The sequence below is a fragment of the Eurosta solidaginis genome, chromosome 4 (assembly GCF_040869045.1).
Source record: "Eurosta solidaginis isolate ZX-2024a chromosome 4, ASM4086904v1, whole genome shotgun sequence".
Taxonomy (NCBI): domain Eukaryota; kingdom Metazoa; phylum Arthropoda; class Insecta; order Diptera; family Tephritidae; genus Eurosta; species Eurosta solidaginis.
This window is the reverse complement of record NC_090322.1, coordinates 101841567-101854794: the sequence shown is the minus strand read 5'-3', so window position 1 is coordinate 101854794 and position 13228 is coordinate 101841567. Positions and strand designations below refer to the sequence as shown.

Genomic DNA, 13228 nt, shown 5'->3' with positions numbered 1-13228 from the left:
TAGAGTATCGCCCTATCGCAAAATATTTGTCAAAAAATAAAATTCCTATTGCAGGAGTAGCACAAAAACGTCCTATTTCAGAATTGGGTTGAGAAACGCCGTATCTCAGAATGCTTTGTATAAAACTTTAACGTACGGCATTCTTCAAACAATTTCTGAAAGACTGACAAAACCAACATGACTTTGTCAATTAACGAAATGTTTCGTAGAAAGCAAATTCTTTCATCAAAAACTTTTGGCACTTTCAAATTTATTATCACTACTAATATACTACCAAAGATACTTCTCTACGACAACTTAAGTCCAACAGCTTAAGTGTAACGCTAAATCTACGAAGAATTCTCTCGTATGAACAAACGTCAAAATCGTTCATAAGTCTCCAAGTCGAGAGAAGGGCGACCAACAACTTTAGTTTGACTTACTTAAAACATTTACAGAAAAGTATGTTGGGAATGTTCCGCATATAGTCCATCAGCCCAATTCGAAGAAAAGTCAGTGCGAATTTTTCCCTTCTCCCTGACCTCCTATTCCGAACAATGTTCGAAGAAGCGGAAACCGGTTATGGAAGGAAAGTCAGGAGGGGGCTTGTTAAATTAAAGGGAATGCCTCAAAATAGTTAGAGAAAATTGGTTCTTTTAAGCAAGAGCACATATTTGAAGAAACTTGTGCGAAAATATATCCATTCTTCCACAATATTCTTGAATTTATGTCGAAAAGCATACCATAAGCTACGGAAGAGCTCGTGGTATATTTAATGCAGCCATCCAGGAATTACGAAAAAAAAAATGTCTAAGGAATAAATTTCGGCATATGACTACAGGCGAATTAGACTCGACTTGGCCGCCAAAAACAAATTATTTTGCTGATTGGAAGCAGGCAACTCCGGTGGATTTGGTGTTACCCCTCCCTCTTCTTCTTTGTACGCTTCTCTGTTAATGCCGCTGTGTCACCAATTTATTACTTATTTCAGTGCATACCACATGAAATACAATACTGTGCATGGTTCATATTTTACCTCTTAACTTCAAACAAATCCGCAACAATAATTAAACGTTCCTATTTTCTAAACAAAAAAAGAAATGCACAACGAAATTTCAATTAACCAAACATCTGACTTCGAAATTCCTATACCGCAATGATTGTTCTCCCTACGAGAAGAAACTCTGAGGCATGCTGTAATGGGGGAGGGTGGCGGAAGTTTTGATAGCAGTCATGGCGAACGCCCTTAGCTCCAGTGAGCTCCGGGTTGTATATTGGAAGCGCCACATATAACTGAATAAATGCAGCAAATGCATCTTCAACAGCAACCAGCACGAGCATCAATGCTTATACAAGATCAACATTTGCTATACATAAATTTTAGTTAAAATATACAATAAAAGCATACAAAAATGCGTTTGGGAGCAATTGTGCCAAGGTTCAAAGCTGAGACCACCCAGGGGCCAATTAGCATCTACGACTGGCAGGGAAGCTCCTGGGTTATGCTATTCTCATATCCATCCGACTTTACATCCGTTTGCACCACCGAGCTGGGCCGTATTGCGGGTCATCAACCAGGTTGCAAAACGTAATGTGAAGTGTTTGGCTCACTCAGTGGACGAACTGAAGTCGCATGTTGACTGGGTGAACGATACCAAATCGTAATGTTTGGATATTCCCTTATCCCATCATTTCTGATCCACAGCATGTTTTTAGCTGTGCTCTTTGGTATGTTACCTGTGTCCGCATGGTTTGTTGTTGTGGATCATCACTAGCAGTCCGTGCATTAATATTTGTTCTACGGTGTTGCAATTTTTGTTGTTGGTGCGTTTGATGAGACTTTGCAGCAGCGGCAGCATTTCTCATTCCTTCAAGTATCTGCATTAAAAGCACATTGGGAGGCAAGTAAGCTATTTTTACCTCAACCAAAACTCGACACTCCGGACAACGCAGCTCTTGGCGACTGGAAACGATCACCTCCAACAATTTACGACAAAACGTAGGTTGGCAGGAAAGCACCTCAGAGGAAGTATCCAAACGTTCCAGGCACACTGAGCACTCAAGAAAATCATTTAACGTATGCTCATTCATATTTATTCGGTCTGACATTTTTTTTTTTTAATATGAAATATGATACTATATTTTTTAAAATAAAACTACTTTGTTCAATACGATATAGAGCACCATATTGCCACAATGATGTTCTTATTGGATAAAATTCGTCATCTATTATTAAGTCAAGCATATTTTGGACACAATTTCACAATAGACCTAATATATCGCAATGCATTCCATTGCAGTATTAAATACATATCAATTGCACTAATGCTCCCAAAATAAGTTTCGTTGGTGGGTTATTTGCTGTTTGCGTTTGACACCTGGCCTGTTCATTCCCGCTGCCGCATGCGTATGCACCTTACGATTTTGAATCAACTGATTTACATTTTAAAAAGGGAGATTGAGTACCATTAAAACGAAAAGTGGACTCTAATTCGTATGTGGGTCAACTTAATAATGGGAATGGCGCCATTTCGGAAAGCACTTTCCCAATCAATCATGTATAAGTTATTGTACCATTGCCAACACCTCTATGTATTGCGTTGTATGATGTTAAAATGCCACCGGAGCAAGAGAAGGATCCAGAGATTGGCAAAACTATACGTGCGCTATATATCGTCGGTCACGACCACAACGTACCCCTATCGATGTTCTATCCGATGTCGACGGGCAGAAATGTTGATAAGATTCTACGTTGCATTAACTCTTTGCAATTGACTGACAAGCTGAAGGTTGTGGCCACACCTGCCAATCGGACGCCTGGTAGCAAAGAGATGACTTTACCCACTGTAACTGACGAGGAAGCAAATCAACTGTTCCCGAAAGGTTTGGATAAAGTTACTATGCCTTCCGGCGTAAATCATGTTACAACCACAGAAAATTACTAAATCAGTCTTCTAATCATTTTACTTACATCACACCAAACGTTTGCATCGATAATTCTCTTTTTGGTGATAAATTAATCACTCCAGTGCCGTTTCATGGCATTAACCGCAATTTCTTAATTAATTGGTGATATAATATTCACTCCAGTGCCGTTTCATAGCATAAAATGCTATTTGTTAATTAATTCTACAGCTGGTATAAGAACAGCTAGTGTTTTGCCTGAACCTGTCTTAGCAGCTCCGTACTCGACCACGCGTAAAACGAAAAGAATGAAGCAAACGGCGCCATGAATCGAACGATCGATTTACCGTTTGCTTCAATTCAAAGCAATGTACATTTGTGCGTATGAATGTTCATTTTTTTTGTCTGGTATATAATACCAGTGCGCGGACTGTCTATAAAGGGAATGTTGGTAAACGATGAATGAAAAGAGTAGTGGTAGTGGGAGATTTTGCTCTCCAAGAAAACATCTCACGGAAATAACACTTTCAAGAGAAACATGTAAACAAAACCAAAACTGTAATGCGAATTTGTATATACAAAGCTTATGCCTTAGGATACTCACTATTTCCTGAAATACACAAACAACAATTTACGAAACGTCTAATTACAACAGTAGTTTCCAAAGTACCAAAATCCTGCCACAAAATAACCGATTTCGGCATGTTTTCGTTTAATTAAAACTTTTTATTTTCGTTCAAAATTAGTCACAACAAAAAATGATGAAAATAGCGAAGCAAAATTTTTTCTGCGTACTCTTTTGCTACAAAGGGCAGTATGGCACGCGCCATTCACAAACAAATTTATATTTTGTTTGAATTTGTACACACATTTTTCAAAATTGATTGGTTTGGTACTATCACCTATCAAAGTATTTGGACGTGCTCGGCAATTAAATACGCTCACCAAAGTATCACAGTATTTAGTTCCAATTCAAATATATTGAAATATTGGTAGAAATAGTAGGAAAGGAAAAAGGGTCAAAAAGTTTGCAAATCTACCAATACGGTAAAGTCCGTGCACTGGTTGCCAGTATACCTATACCAACTTATGCACATATATTTGCCTGTTTTTTTTTAGTGCTGCATCAAATGACGCACGCTGGTACCGAACACCCGCAAGAGAAACACAATCGGGATAATTTTTTTGCCAAAACTGACGCCTCGGGCAGTTCCAACACATACTTACGCACAAAAATAAAGGCAAAAACCTCCTTAAAAACTAATTATGCCCTCACTTACAAAAAAAAAACAACAAACAAAAACATTTTTTTTGGTTTCTTGATTTTTTTTTCGTCGGTACTGCTTGGTTTTTTTGCGGGGAGGCAGGACTCGTTGACTTCAACAACAAACATCAACACCCCGTAATCAAGCGTCCGAGCCTCAAAAGGAAGGAGTCTCGAAATGAAATAATCCCGACATGACAAAATCCCGAAATTGGAAAAAGTCAATTGTTTCTACCGGCCTAGTGTGCTACTGCCCCAGTGACCTAGTTTTTTTTCAAGGGCAAGCAAATACATATGTATATATATATACTCGCACATCACAAATTCACCATACCAGCTGTCAGCTAACCAAGAAATACACGACAGAGTTGCATGGTACATTTAGCATAATGGTACGTGCAGATAGAACGCGTCATGAAGAACGCATCGCCAATCTGCATGTAAGCACCGGCAGTTGGTACATTTTCCAATTTAATTACGATGTTCGCTCTTCGTCATGAGCTGTCGCACAAAATTAAATCAATACCGTCGGCAACCTCTCCGGTTCGTTTTAAACTCGGTTTAGTCATAACGTACGGTTGTTAATAAAACACCACGCGTATCACGAAACCAAGTAATTTTGCGCGGGTGGCTTGGGATCACGTCCGCTCCAACCTCCCACACACCGCAATCTTGCTGGTTTTGTTGAAATACATAAGCTGCTCGAAATCACAGCACTAACTACTTTGCAAAAACGCTCTCGTCACTCCACGTCAGTTGACTAGTCATTTTACGGTGATAGGTTATATTCGTAGTCACATTTGCATGGGCGTGGGTAGGTTTTGTAGGGTAATAATATAATACACAACTGACGAAATACATGCGCTGCAGCGAAAACGCGCATCACCCAACCAACCTCACGGCCACTCGCCCTGGCACATCCTTAGGATGTCACAGTCGTCCTGAGAGCGACACACCACGTTATACGCTGGAACGGAGACCTCGGCCTCTTCGTCCAGCCCAGAAAAACCTCAAAACCCTCGAGTCTGGAACGGAGACCTCTGCCTCTTCGTCCAACCAACAAAAAACCGCAAATCTGGAATGGAGACCTCGGCCTCTTCATCCGGACCGAAAAAGAAAAAAAACCAAAGAATAACAAACAATGGTGCCACTCTGGAACGGAGACCTCGGCCTCTTCGTCCAGCCTTACTGGCCATCGACAATTCATATATTACATTCTGAATTTCTATATTTAAGAATTATGTATAATTCAATGGCAAGAAATATTCGCTTCACTGTTCATAACCGCTAATTCTTTCATCTTAGCTCAGGTGGCATGCTAAGCAAGTCGAAAGGGATTCCCGGCCATGTTGCGTCGCAGACGAACTCTTCACTTAGATTAAGTTTAGTGAGTAAGTCTTATAATAATTTTTCTCGTTCCAGCGGAGGTCATTGGCGGAAAACGATGTTGCGTATCGCAAGGGGGGCCGGCATGTTTAGGCAGGATGCCTAACTTTTCCGCATCTGATTGCGACCCCCCCAATGCAACTCTGCAAATCGATACTCGATACTCGAATTAATTTATAACCACCCACACCATCACCCTCATGCATGTGCATGCATGTACATGCGCGTGTATGTGTGCTTTTTGTCAGCACTCATGCATATGCATGTCGGGGTTGATGTGTGGGTGCCTTTCCCCTCCAAAACGGAGGATTTTGCGGGTCAACGGTTGTAGCTTGCTATACAACCGGCTCTCTTTGATTTCAACAGCCAACGCGTACACATCTGCCGCCAGCGATCTCTGCCATATTTCTGCGTTTATTCAGGTAATATTGTAATTATTGCTAGTTTTACATTTACCCAATAAATCACATATATTATAACGAGAAATCTCGTCTATTTTGCTTATTTTCATTTCCCACCCGCTTACTCCCGCTGAGATCGACCCGGTGCGCCCACCTCTCCAGGATTAGACGCACACCGGCCGAACAGCCAGAATTATAATTTTTTTTAATGATAATTATTGTCATTTTTTAATTTTTCCATGATTGAAAAATTGTATTTTGTTTTTGGAACAGCCAGGGGATAAATTCGGCTGTATTCGAAAGGAGCCTTCCAGATACCGGGCCACATCGGGAAGTATTGATGGCCTTACCACAGTAAGGGGCGCTCCTGTGGCTGACTGTTCTTCCCCGTATATAATACTGGACCACTGAGCCCGCCTAGTCGGGCAGGTGGTCGTACGACCAAGATGAACGACTCATTACCAAGTTGTAATAAGGAGGATGATAAGAGGAGGGCTGAGTTGCAAGCCAAGGACGACAAATACGCATTAAGCGTCGGACTCGGGGAGCGAGAGTTGTGCTGATTCAATGAACTCCATGTCGGAAAAGCACACAAATGAAAACGTAGTAGAAGAGTGGAGAAGGATACGGAGCAGAGGAAGTAAAACAGCTCTCTCGCAGTAACGTGCAGCACTAAGAATTTTCCAACTCCTGGTAGCAGTGATCGACCCAACAGAAGTGGAGATCAAGCGCTTGGAATGGGCCCATGAGGCAGTAGAAGTAGATCGAAGGCAGTTCAAAAGGTTTGCTGCTAGAAACCCTCGGTTCTGCAACCGGTACGAGGAGGAAGAAGCGTGGAATGGCAGAATGAAGAGGCAACGTTCGGCGGAAGGCGACAAGTCTGCTTTCAAGAGGCAGAAAGGACCCAGTCCCAAAGCCGCGAGGCAGGGCAGTCGCATAGACAAGACAAGCAGGCCCAAACTGTAAGACAGATGGGCCCCAATAGCGAAGTAGCAACTACCTCGAAAGCTGCGAGTCAGAGGGAAGTTCCAACTACGGAAGTAGGAGATAAGCCAAATGGAGATAACGCTAACACTCCGGCTTTCTCGGAGGTGCTAAAGGGAGTTAACACTAAGACTCCGGCTTTTCCCGAGAAGATGAGTTATGTGGCAAAGCAGTCACTGACTGTGGCGCTGGTTGATCGTAGCAGTCCTTTCGGACAGATGACTACTGAAAGGTGGAGATCTGTAGAAAGGGAACTTATTAGCTTAATGCTTAAGATGATGCGGGAACAACCAAGTAAGTCCCTTCCAACCTTTGATTCGGGGGGATGGTATGATGGTGTGAAGATGATAGCGTGTGACAACATCGCGAGCTGGCGGTGGCTATAGGAAGTGGTTCCAAACCTCCAAAGGCAAAGCACAAACGCGCGGTTTGAGGTGGTGGATAAAGCGCAAATACCCATGGTACAAGAAGTTAAGGTATGGATACCATGCGTGATGAAGTCGGAGGATACACTGTGACTTCTGCAGAATCAGGATCTGAATATACCGACACAGGATTGGAATGTACTTACTGTATCTCGGCCTACGGAGGAAGGTCAGTTCTACATCTTCCAAATAAACAAGCAGGTGGAGGCTATATTGTACACGTAGGAAATTTTTAGGCGACTCAGGAAAAGAAGTCCCGAGGATAAAAATCATAACACGCTAGTAGTGGGTGAAGTCGAAAAGGACCTCAAAAGCCTAAGTGAAAAAAGAGAGGTGAAGGTAGCCGACGTCACCACGAAGGTGTTAAAAGAGGACCAACAGCCATATGGTGCTGTGAGTCGCACAGAGGAACACCCGGCACAATAGTTACAAGAGGCTGAAGGGGGCTTCGAACACTCTAAACCAAAAGGGCAAGGGGAGGACGACGACGTCACCTAGAAGGTGCTGGAGGGGGACAAACAACCCAACAATGCTGCGAGTCCTACAGATAAACCTCCAACACAGTAAATTGGCGTCAAGCGAACTCCTCCTAATCCTTGAGGAGGGTGCGTTTGATGTAGCGCTGATCCAGGAGCCGTGGCTCTCATCGAGAGGAAAGGTTTCTGGAGTTAGCGCGCGCGGATTTGGCGTTTACTATGCGCAAACGGAAGGAAGGATGCGAGCTGTAGTAATGGTAAGGAAACAGCTGCATTCATATATGCTGCCTAATTACACTTCTGAGGACTTCGTACTGGTGGCCGTTGAGCAAAGGAATAAGCAGGCACTTATCCTGGCATCCTGCTACATGGCCCATGTTGCGGAGGTTCCACCGATGGAGTGCAAGAGGCTAGTACAGGACGAAGGGCGCAAAGGGCGGCTGGTCTTAGGCGCGGATGCCAATGCGCACCACAATGCGTGGGGAGGATCAGATACGAACGAGAGAGGCCAATCTCTATTTTGTTACATCCTGCAAACCAATTTGCAGTTAGCCAACAGGGGAAATGTCCCTACATACAATGGTCCAACATCCAGAAATGTTTTGGATATTACACTGAGCTCCGAACGTGATATATCAAGGTATGATTGGATGGTTATTGATAGACCATCCTTCTCCGACCATGCGTATATCAGCTTCAGCATCCCCCTAAAGAGGGTAGAGAAGGGAGGAACCTTTAGAAATCCTATGTCAACAAAGTGAACTAAATTCTAGAACAGGTAGAAACGAAACTGGGACTACCCTCAGAGGTTGCCAATATGGAAGAACTGGAGGAGTCTAATGAATTCCTAACTTGGGAGCTTATGACTGCGTATAACAAAGTTTGCCCTCTAAGAAGATTCAGAGGAAAAGCAAAGCCGCCATGGTGGAGTAATGAGCTCAGTCTTCTAAGAAGACAGGTAAAATAAATGTTTAAGCTCGCAAAGACCGCGGAAAGCGAAGCGTGTCGGGACAAGCGTGAAATTTCCAGGGCGAAGAGAATCTCATGGAAAAGTTTCTGTACGGACATAGAGTGCTCCAGCGAAACAGCACGGTTGAAAAAAGTCCTAGCAAGGGGAAACATAGTCCAGAGGCTAATAAAGAAAGAGAACGGAGAATGGTTACGTAATAGTGAGGAATCCCTTGAGGTGCTTCTCGACACACATTTCCAATCGGGAGACGGTTTAGAAGAGCCAGAAGACATCACTCACACTTCGATCACGGACCGGGTAGTGCCGGGCTTGGTGACCGATACCAAGATCGAATGGGCAGTGAAAACGTTTTCTAAGTTTAAATCGCCGGGGCCAGATGGTATATTCCCGGCCATGCTACAAGTTTCAAGTATGGCGGTCGTGGAATGGCTTAAAATAATATTCGATGGGTGCATAAGGCTGAATCATATACCGCACTCTTGGATAACTGCCCGTGTAGCTTTCCTACCAAAGGCCGGGAAGACCGGTCACGTTTATCCCAAAGACTACAGACCCATTAGCTTAACATCATTTCTGCTCAAAACCTTTTAGAGGCTGATAGATGTGTACATAAAGTCCAACGTGGATGAAAAGCTGCTCTCCACAACACAGCATGCGTACACCACAGGCAAGTCGGTAGACACCGCATTGCATAGGGTGGTGATTAGCATAGAGAAATCCCTGGAATATAAAGAGTATGGTCTAGGAGTCTTCTTGGACATTGCCGGGGCTTTCAATAATGTTTCTAAATGGCCGATTATGGATGGCCTTAATTACATTAAAGTACATCCAGCCTTAATCAGATGGATCGGCTGCATGATAAAATGCAGGAAGATTACATCACAATGGGGATTGTATGAGGCCACGAAATCAGTGGACAGGGGCACGCCGCAGGGACGGGTGCTAACACCTCTGCTGTGGACGCTGGTAATCAACCAAATGCTCAGCCGATTCGGTGACGGACCCGTAAAACTTACGGCTTACGCGGATGACGTTGCAATTGTCATAAGTGGAAAGTGCCTTCCAACGATTAGCTTTTTGATGGATGGGGCGCTTCGGGATATTCATACCTGGGCATCAAATGTCGGATTGAAAGTCAACGCGGATAAGACGAATATGGTCTTGTTTACAAAGAAGTGCAAGGTCCCAAATTGGATCAGGCTTAAGTTAGGAGGGGTGACCCTACAGGAGAAACCTCGTACAAGGTATCGAGGAATCATCCTAGACAGTAAGCTGTCATGGAAGATCAACGTGGTGGAGAGGGTGAAGAAGGTTTCAACGGCACGTTATGCATGTAAAAGAATGCTGGGGTGTACGTGGGGTTTATCGCCATCTCTTTCTCATTGGGTTTTTACAGCGATTGTAAGCCCTATCCTATACTATGGAGTTCTTGTTTGGTGGAAAGCCACACAAAAAGCAACCTACCTGAAAAAATTAGAGGGGGTATGCAGACTATCAATGCTTAGCATTATGGGAGCGCTGAAAACAACCCGGACAGCTGCACTGTATTCCATTCTGCACATTCCACCTGTAGACTGGTAGCAAACAGATAGCGTTAACAACTGCAACCAGGCTCGGTGCCTCGGGGCAGCTTGAGCGCTGACCTTACTGTCATAGTAGTATAGCGTCATCAATCACAAGACGAACAGGCTACCTGATTCCCTATCTGTGCTTCGAGGGCGATCTTAAGGCCACAATAGAGATGGACGGTTGGCGCAAGGGTTCTCAAATGGCGGACGAGGCGATACCTGTGTACACAGATGGTTCCAAAGAAGTGGAAGGAGTAGGGTCCGCGGTATACTGCGCGGATCCCGAAATAAACAGATCCTACAGGCTGCCGAATTACTGTAACGTTTTTCAAGCGGAAATAGTAGCCGTAAGCAAAGCAGTAGAAACCCTGGAAGAAAAGGCCCAAGCTGCAATCGTGTTAACTTTTATATTGACAGTCAAGCAGCAATTAAGGCAATAATCTCGCACACCACAGCATCTATATGCGTGTTAGAGTGTAAGCAGTCCCTGGAGAGAATCGGAACAGGGAGAAGCACACATCTTTATTGGGTCCCAGGGCATATGGGAATAGATGGGAATGAAAAAGGGCATCCCTTGAAGCTTCCTCCGTAGACGTCCCAATTTGACTGAGCCAAATTAAGCGAAGGCGAGAGGTGCACATGATCGACCAAGCAGGAAAGGCGTGGGTTCAAGCGCGGGGCTGTAAAGTGTCGAAGATTATGTGTAGGTCTTACAACCTTAGACTAACAAAGCTGCTTCTATCATTGAACTGAGAGGACTGTAGACTCATGACGGGTATTCTGACTGGATACTGCGTTCTGGCGTCACATGCCTTTAAATTAGGCTTGGTCAGTTATAGCAGATGTAGGAAGTGCGGGCTGGAGGAGGAAACGATCGAGCATGTTCTGTGCTCTTGTCCTGCGCTTGCCAGGCTAAGACTCCAGCTATTACGAGTGATACAGTTGTCAGATCTAGAAGCAGCAAGTGGTTTAAATCCTGGGAAGTATTTGCCAAGATGAGTTATTTTATAACATAGGTCCTGGTTTTTGATAGGGGTTTTCAGTTTGGTCGTTAAAACAAAGTTCTGGTAAGACTACGGACTTATTCAGTCTATGTGAGGTCCTCATGGACTGGCCAGTTCAACCTAACCTAACCTAAGGAAAGACTGTCTTCGGCTGTGCCGACGACTTCATACCTTTCAAGAATGGGGCGGAACAATAATCGTATCCCATTCGTAATATCCAAATAATCGGTTGTATAAGATTTGAAATATATAGCGAATATATGCACATACATACACAATTTTTAAGATAAATATAAAAAAAAATAATTAAAAAAAATTTTTAGTTAAACGATTTTATTGAAAACAAAACTTACACGAAGTAATAATAATACGAAAAGCTAGAAAATAATTAGGTAGGTCCTAGGTACTAGTCATCACACTCCTCATCAATCTAGGGCGTTGATCAGACAATTAAATAAAAGCGTTGGGCCCGTAAATTTTCTAAAAATGTGAGACGTAGCATAACCTGTTTAAGGTTCAGTTGGTTTTACTTATGACTATCAATAGAAATATGACGCGACCAACGCTTTTATTTAATTGTCTGATCAACGCCCTAAATTGATAAGGAGTGTGATGACTAGTACCTAGGACCTACCTAATTATTTTCTAGCTTTTCGTATTATTATTACTTCATGTAAGTATTGTTTTCAATAAAACCGTTTAACTTAAACATTTTTTTAACTATTTTTTTTTTTAAGTTTTTAGTCTTAATTAATTGCCTGTTATTTCTCATTCTATTTAGTTCATTAAGTGACTCATTATTATTATTACAAGGACTCTTTCCTGACAATTTCATACAACCTTAGTCCTCAATTCACAAGCTTTCCAAAGACTTTACTTGACTCTGCGCCACGTATGCTTGTCCCTCCACCAACTCCAAAATCTTTTGATGTCACTTCTACCGGACTGTAGGCAATATTTGTTCCAAATATGAGCCAAATCGGGCATCATAGGTAGCTTTCTATTCATGTATGTATTATCTGTTCCAAACATGAGCCAAATCGGACCACAAATACGAATTTTGTGAATATCTCAATCCTTGCGCCACCTAGCGGCGATTTTTTTTTCATAGGTCGATTTATATTCTTGTATGTATTATGTGTTCTAAATATGAGCCAAATCCGACCACAAATATGATTTTGCGAATATCTCGATCCTTGCCCCACCTAGCGGCGATTTTTTTATTATTGCATTGTCATCGGGTTCTGAACTATATTCCAAGTTTCAAGCTTGTAGCTTATCGGGAAGTTACTTAAATTTCAATTACAAAATTCGTTCACAACGGCCGTGGTGCATGCGGCCATGCATGCGGCCGTGCGGCCTGCCGGTGAAGTCAAGCTAAATAAAACCGTTTAAAAATAGGTAGGTAGTTTGTGTGAGGATGCAAAGTTTCACGTTTTTTGTGGTCTGCATAAAAAAGCTATTACAATGAATCACTTATCTCAACAATATATAACGTAAACGTGAGGATTTGATTAAATTTGAAGCTTTTAGCCGTTAAAAAGGGGGCAGAAATAACAGTTTATATGGGGTATATAATATATATACCACCAATCTCTATGATTTTTTTCAGACAAAAATATTTGCTATGTACGTAAGCATTTGTTGAAATTTGAAGCTTCTAGCTGTTGAAATGGGGTAGAAATTACGAAAAGTTTCTTATCTGAGCAATCGGTTGTATGAGATATATACTATTGTCAACGATAGATGGCAAGCCTATTTAATACCATACAGATGGCAAGGCGATGAACATGAAAACATGTGAGAAGGGTGAAGATTGAGAGTGTGTTGAGTGACAAATCAAACGAACGAGACGTGGCATTTTTAA

General features: G+C 42.6%; 1 protein-coding gene and 1 pseudogene across 7 annotated transcripts in view; one reads left to right on the top strand and one right to left on the bottom strand.

Moving 5' to 3' along the window:
- Positions 1-13228, bottom strand: part of acj6 (abnormal chemosensory protein 6) — a 1105866-nt gene that overhangs the window by 980068 nt on the left and 112570 nt on the right. The window lies entirely within an intron of this gene.
- LOC137248093 (peroxiredoxin-6-like) lies at positions 1392-2924 on the top strand (annotated as a pseudogene).